Genomic DNA, 7,645 nt, shown 5'->3' with positions numbered 1-7,645 from the left:
GTTCCATGCCATATTATTGATGATACCTACAAGTTTTATGCACACTTTATGTCATATTCGTGCATTTTCTGGAACTAACCTATTAACAAGATGCCGAAGAGCCGATTGTCGTTTTCTCGCTGTTTTTGGTTTCAGAAATCCTAGTAACGAAATATTCTCGGAATTGGACGAAATCAAGACCCGGGGTCCTATTTTGCCACGAAGCTTCCGGAAGACCGAAGAGGAGTCGAAGTGGGGCCACGAGGGGCCGCCACTATAGGGCGGCGCGGCCCGTGTCTTGGCCGCGCCGACCTGTAGTGTGGGGCCCCGTGTGGCCCCCACGTTGCCCTTCCGCCTACTTAAAGCCTCCGTCGCGAAACCCCCGATGCGAAAAACCACGATACGGAAAACCTTCCGGAGACGCCGCCGCCGCCAATCCCATCTCGGGGATTCTCGGAGATCTCCTCCGGCACCCCGCCGGAGAGGGGATTCATCTCCCGGAGGACTCTACACCGCCATGGTCGCCTCCGGAGTGATGAGTGAGTAGTTCACCCCCGGACTATGGGTCCATAGCGGTGATGGCGTGTATTTCACACGTTCGTTGGGCAACCCCAAGAGGAAGGTATGATGCGCACAGCAGCAAGTTTTCCCTCAGAAAGAAACCAAGGTTTATCGAACCAGGAGGAGCCAAGAAGCACGTTGAAGGTTGATGGCGGCGGGACGTAGTGCGGCGCAACACCAGGGATTCCGGCGCCAACGTGGAACCTGCACAACACAACCAAAGTACTTTGCCCCAACGAAACAGTGAGGTTGTCAATCTCACCGGCTTGCTGTAACAAAGGATTAACCGAATTGTGTGGAAGATGATTGTTTGCAGAGAAAATAGTAAAAACAAGTATTGCGAGCAGATTTGTATTTCAAGTATTAAAGAATGGACTGGGGTCCACAGTTCACTAGAGGTGTCTCTCCCATAAGATAAAAGCATGTTGGGTGAACAAATTACAGTCGGGCAATTGACAAATAGAGAGGGCATAACAATGCACATACATGTCATGATAAGTATAGTGAGATTTAATTGGGCATTACGACAAAGTACATAGACCGCCATCCAACCGCATCTATGCCTAAAAAGTCCACCTTCAGAGTTATCGTCCGAACCCCTTCCAAGTATTAAGTTGCAAAGCAACGGACAATTGCATTAAGTATGGTGCGTAATGTAATCAATAACTACATCCTCGGACATAGCATCAATGTTTTATCCCTAGTGGCAACAAAGACAACACAACCTTAGAACTTTCTATCATCTGTCCCGGTGTCAATGCAGGCATGAACCCACTATCGAGCATAAATACTCCCTCTTGGAGTTACTAGCATCAACTTGGCCAGAGCCTCTACTAATAACGGAGAGCATGCATGATCATAAACAACACATATGCAATAACTTGATAATTAACATAACATGGTATTCTCTATCCATCGGATCCCGTCAAACACAACATAGAGTATTACGTATAGATGATCTTGATCATGTTAGGCAGCTCACAAGATCCAACAATGAAGCACAATGAGGAGAAGACAACCATCTAGCTACCGCTATGGACCCATAGTCCAGGGGTGAACTACTCACTCATCACTCCGGAGGCGACCATGGCGGCGTAGAGTCCTCCCGGGAGATGAATCCCCTCTCCGGCGGGGTGCCGGAGGAGATCTCCGGAATCCCCCGAGATGGGATTGGCGGCGGCGGCGTCTCGGCAAGGTTTTCCGTATCGTGGTTTTTCGCCTCGGGGGTTTCGCGACGGAGGCTTTAAGTAGGCGGAAGGGCGTAGTCGGAGGGCCGACGAGGGGCCCACACCACAGGCGGCGCGGCCCCCTTGGCCGCGCCGCCTTGTGGTTTGGCCACCTCGTGGCCCCACTTCGTATGCTCTTCGGTCTTCTCGGAAGGTTCGTGGCGAAATAGGCCCCCGGGGCTTGATTTCGTCCAATTCCGAGAATATTTCGTTACTAGGATTTCGAAACCAAAAACAGCGAGAAAACAACAATCGGCACTTCGGCATCTTGTTAATAGGTTAGTTCCGGAAAATGCACGAATATGACATAAAGTGTGCATAAAACATGTAGGTATCATCAATAATATGGCATAGAACATAAGAAATTATCGATACGTCGGAGACGTATCAAGCATCCCCAAGCTTAGTTCTCGCTCGTCCCGAGCAGGTAAAACGATAACAAAGATAATTTCTGAAGTGACATGCCATCATAACCTTGATCATACTATTTGTAAACATATGTAATGAATGCAGCGATCAAAACAATGGTAATGACATGAGTAAACAAGTGAATCATAAAGCAAAGACTTTTCATGAATAGTACTTCAAGACAAGCATCAATAAGTCTTGCATAAGAGTTTACTCATAAAGCAATAAATCAAAGTAAAGGTATTGAAGCAACACAAAGGAAGATTAAGTTTCAGCGGTTGCTTTCAACTTGTAACATGTATATCTCATGGATAATTGTCAACATAGAGTAATATAACAAGTGCAATATGCAAGTATGTAGGAATCAATGCATAGTTCACACAAGTGTTTGCTTCTTGAGGTGGAGAGAGATAGGTGAACTGACTCAACATAAAAGTAAAGAAAATGGTCCTTCAAAGAGGAAAGCATCGATTGCTATATTTGTGCTAGAGCTTTTATTTTGAAAACATGAAACAATTTTGTCAACGGTAGTAATAAAGCATATGAATTATGTAAGTTATATCTTACAAGTTGCAAGCCTCATGCATAGTATACTAATAGTGCCCGCACCTTGTCCTAATTAGCTTGGACTACCGGATCTTTGCAATGCACATGTTTTAACCAAGTGTCACAATGGGGTACCTCCATGCCGCCCGTACAAAGGTCTAAGGAGAAAGCTCGCATTTTGGATTTCTCGCTTTTGATTATTCTCAACTTAGACATCCATACCGGGACAACATGGACAACGGATAATGGACTCCTCTTTAATGCATAAGCATGTGGCAACAATTATTATTCTCATATGAGATTGAGGATATGTGTCCAAAACTGAAACTTCCACCATGAATCATGGCTTTAGTTAGCGGCCCAATGTTCTTCTCTAACAATATGCATGCTCCAACCATTAAGGTGGTAGATCTCTCTTACTTCGTACAAGACGGACATGCATAGCAACTCACATGATATTCAACAAAGAATAGTTGATGGCGTCCCCAGAAACATGGTTATCGCACAACAAGCAACTTAATAAGAGATAAAGTGCATAAGTACATATTCAATACCACAATAGTTTTTTAGCTATTTGTCCCATGAGCTATATATTGCAAAGGTGAATGATGGAATTTTAAAGGTAGCACTCAAGCAATTTACTTTGGAATGGCGGATAAATACCATGTAGTAGGTAGGTATGGTGGACACAAATGGCATAGTGGTTGGCTCAAGTATTTTGGATGCATGAGAAGTATTCCCTCTCGATACAAGGTTTAGGCTAGCAAGGTTATTTGAAACAAACACAAGGATGAACGGTGCAGCAAAACTCACATAAAAGACATATTGTAAACATTATAAGACTCTACACCGTCTTCCTTGTTGTTCAAAACTCAATACTAGATATTATCTAGACTCTAGAGAAACCAAATATGCAAACCAAATTAGCAAGCTCTAAGTGTTTCTTCATTAATGGGTGCAAAGTATATGATGCAAGAGCTTAAACATGAGCACCACAATTGCCAAGTATCAAATTATCCAAGACATTTTAGAGTTACTACATGTAGCATTTTCCAATTCCAACCATATAACAATTTAACGAAGAAGAAACTTCGCCATGAATACTATGAGTAGAGCCTAAGGACATACTTTTCCATATGCTACAGCGGAGCGTGTCTCTCTCCCATAAAGTGAATTCTAGGATCCATTTTATTCAAACAAAACAAAAACAAAAACAAACCGACGCTCCAAGCAAAGTGTATAAGATGTGACGGAATAAAAATATAGTTTCAGGGGAGGAACCTGATAATGTTGTCGATGAAAAAGGGCATGCCTTGGGCATCCCCAAGCTTAGACGCTTGAGTCTTCTTAGAATATGCAGGGGTGAACCACCGGGGCATCCCCAAGCTTAGAGCTTTCACTCTCCTTGATCATAGTATATCATCCTCCTCTCTTGACCCTTGAAAACTTCCTCCACACCAAACTCGAAACAACTCATTAGAGGGTTAGTGCACAATAAAAATTAACATGTTCAGAGGTGACACAATCATTCTTAACACTTCTGGACATTGCATAAAGCTACCGGACATTAATGGATCAAAGAAATTCATCCAACATAGCAAAAGAGGCAATGCAAAATAAAAGGCAGAATCTGTCAAAACGAACAGTCCGTAAAGATGGATTTTATTAGGCCACCAGACTTGCTCAAATGAAAATGCTCAAATTTAATGAAAGTTGCGTACATATCTGAGAATCATGCACGTAAATTGGCTTAATTTTCTGAGCTACCTACAGGGAGGTAGACCCAGATTCGTGACAGCAAAGAAATCTGGAACTGCGCAATAATCCAAATCTAGTACTTACTTTACTATCAAAGACTTTACTTGGCACAACAAAACTCAAAACTAAGATAAGGAGAGGTTGCTACAGTAGTAAAAAACTTCCAAGACACAAATATAAAACAAAAATATTGTAGTAAAAACATGGGTTGTCTCCCATAAGCGCTTTTCTTTAACGCCTTTCAGCTAGGCGCAGAAAGTGTATATCAAGTGTTATCGAAGGGTGGTGCACCTACAGCGGGGTTTGGAGTTTTCTCAACCATGCATAGTATATTGGATACATAAGTTTCAGCGTCTCCCTTTTCATTAGTCTTGGGCTTGCTACTTTCATCGAACAAATTTTCGAGAACAAGCCAAGCATAGTTATGTTCTAGTGCATCATTCATAGCTAGGAGTTTACATGGTATTGGTGCTTTGATCTCCCCACCATCATTAATATTATTAGTGTACCTTATTCTATCCATGTCCATTTTTTCAAGGAGACCAACAAAATTAGTATGAGAACCAAGCATATTAAATTTAGCAAAGACCTTTCTAGCCTCTCTTGCTAGACCACCAAATTCTCTAAGAAGGGTTTCTAAAACAAAATCTTTCTTTTCCCCCTCTTCCAAATCACCAAGTGTAAGAAACATGTGTTGGATTATAGGACTGAGATTAACAAATTTAGTTTCCAACATGCGAACTAAAGCAGCAGCAGCAATTTCATAAGTAGGAGCAAGTTCTACCAAGTGTCTATCTTCAAAATCTTCAACGGTACTAACATGGTCGAAGAATTCTTCTATATTGTTTCTCCCAATGATAGACCCGCGTCCTACCGGTATGTTTTTTGTGGTAAAATTAAAAGGAAACATGATGAATCAAGTAAAGTAAATGCAAGTATACTAATTTTTTGTGTGTTTTTGATATAGCAAACAAGACAGTAAATAAAGTAAAGCTAGCAACGAATTTTTTGTGTTTTGATATAATGCAGCAAACAAAGTAGTAAATAAAATAAAGCAAGACAAAAACAAAGTAAAGAGATTGAGAAGTGGAGACTCCCTTGCAGCGTGTCTTGATCTCCCCGCAACGGCGCCGGAAAATATGCTTGATGGCGTGTATTTCACACGTTCGTTGGGCAACCCCAAGAGGAAGGTATGATGCGCACAACAGCAAGTTTTTCCTCGTAAAGAAACCAAGGTTTATCGAACCAGGAGGAGCCAAGAAGCACGTTGAAGGTTGATGGCGGCGGCATGTAGTGCGGCGCAACACCGTGGATTCCGGCGCCAACGTGGAACCCGCACAACACAACCAAAGTACTTTGCCCCAACGAAACAAGTGAGGTTGTCAATCTCACCGGCTTGCCGTAACAAAGGATTAACCGAATTGTGTGGAAGATGATTGTTTGCGAGAGAAAATAGTAAAAACAAGTATTGCAAGCAGATTTGTATTTCAAGATTAAAGAATGGACCGGGGTCCACAGCTCACTAGAGGTGTCTCTCCCATAAGATAAAAGCATGTTGGGTGAACAAATTACAGTCGGGCAATTGACAAATAGAGAGGGCATAACAATGCACATACATGTCATGATAAGTATAGTGAGATTTAATTGGGCATTACGACAAAGTACATAGACCGCCATCCAACCGCATCTATGCCTAAAAAGTCCACCTTCAGGTTATCGTCCGAACCCCTTCCAGCATTAAGTTGCAAAGCAATGTACAATTGCATTAAGTATGGTGCGTAATGTAATCAATAACTACATCCTCGGACATAGCATCAATGTTTTATCCCTAGTGGCAACAAGCACAATACAACCTTAGAACTTTCCGTCACTATCCCGTGTGTCAATGCGTGCATGAACCCACTATCGAGCATAAATACTCCCTCTTGGAGTTACTAGCATCAACTTGGCCGCAGCCTCTACTAATAACGGAGAGCACGCAAGATCATAAACAACACATATGCAATAACTTGATAATTAACATAACATGGTATTCTCTATCCATCGGATCCCGACAAACACAACATAGAGTATTACGGATAGATGATCTTGATCATGTTAGGCAGCTCACAAGATCCAACAATGAAGCACAATGAGGAGAAGACAACCATCTAGCTACCGCTATGGACCCATAGTCCAGGGGTGAACTACTTACTCATCACTCCGGAGGCGACCATGGCGGCGTAGAGTCCTCCCGGGAGATGAATCCCCTCTCCGGCAGGTGCCGGAGGAGATCTCCCGAATTCCCCGAGATGGGATTGGCGGCGGCGGCGTCTCGCAAGGTTTTCCGTATCGTGGTTTTTCGCCTCGGTGGGCTTCGCGACGGAGGCTTTAAGTAGGCGGAAGGGCGTAGTCGGAGGGCCGACGAGGGGCCCACACCACAGGGCGGCGCGGGCCCCCCTTGGCCGCGCCGCCTTGTGGTTTGGCCACCTCGTGGCCCCACTTCGTATGCTCTTCGGTCTTCCGGAAGGTTCGTGGCGAAATAGGCCCCCGGGTCTTGATTTCGTCCAATTCCGAGAATATTTCGTTACTAGGATTTCGAAACCAAAAACAGCAGAAAACAAAGAATCGGCACTTCGACATCTTGTTAATAGGTTAGTTCCGTAAAATGCACGAATATGACATAAAGTGTGCATAAAACATGTAGGTATCATCAATAATATGGCATAGAACATAAGAAATTATCGATACGTCGGAGACGTATCAAGCAGTAGCTAGATGGTTGTCTTCTCCTCATTGTGCTTCATTGTTGGATCTTGTGAGCTGCCTAACATGATCAAGATCATCTATCTGTAATGCTATATGTTGTGTTTGTCGGGATCCGATGGATAGAGGATACCATGTTATGTTAATTATCAAGTTATTACCTATGTGTTGTTTATGATCTTGCATGCTCTCCGTTATTAGTAGAGGCTCGGCCAAGTTGATGCTAGTAACTCCAAGAGGGAGTATTTATGCTCGATAGTGGGTTCATGCTCGCATTGACACCGGGGAGTGACGAAACCCCTAAGGTTGTGTTGTGCTATTGCCATTAGGGATAAAACATTGATGCTATGTCCGAGGATGTAGTTGTTGATTACATTACGCACCATACTTAATGCAATTGTCTCGTTGCTTTGCAACTTAAT

This window comes from Lolium rigidum, chromosome 7 (assembly GCF_022539505.1).
Source record: "Lolium rigidum isolate FL_2022 chromosome 7, APGP_CSIRO_Lrig_0.1, whole genome shotgun sequence".
Taxonomy (NCBI): domain Eukaryota; kingdom Viridiplantae; phylum Streptophyta; class Magnoliopsida; order Poales; family Poaceae; genus Lolium; species Lolium rigidum.
This window is presented reverse-complemented; position numbering follows the sequence as displayed.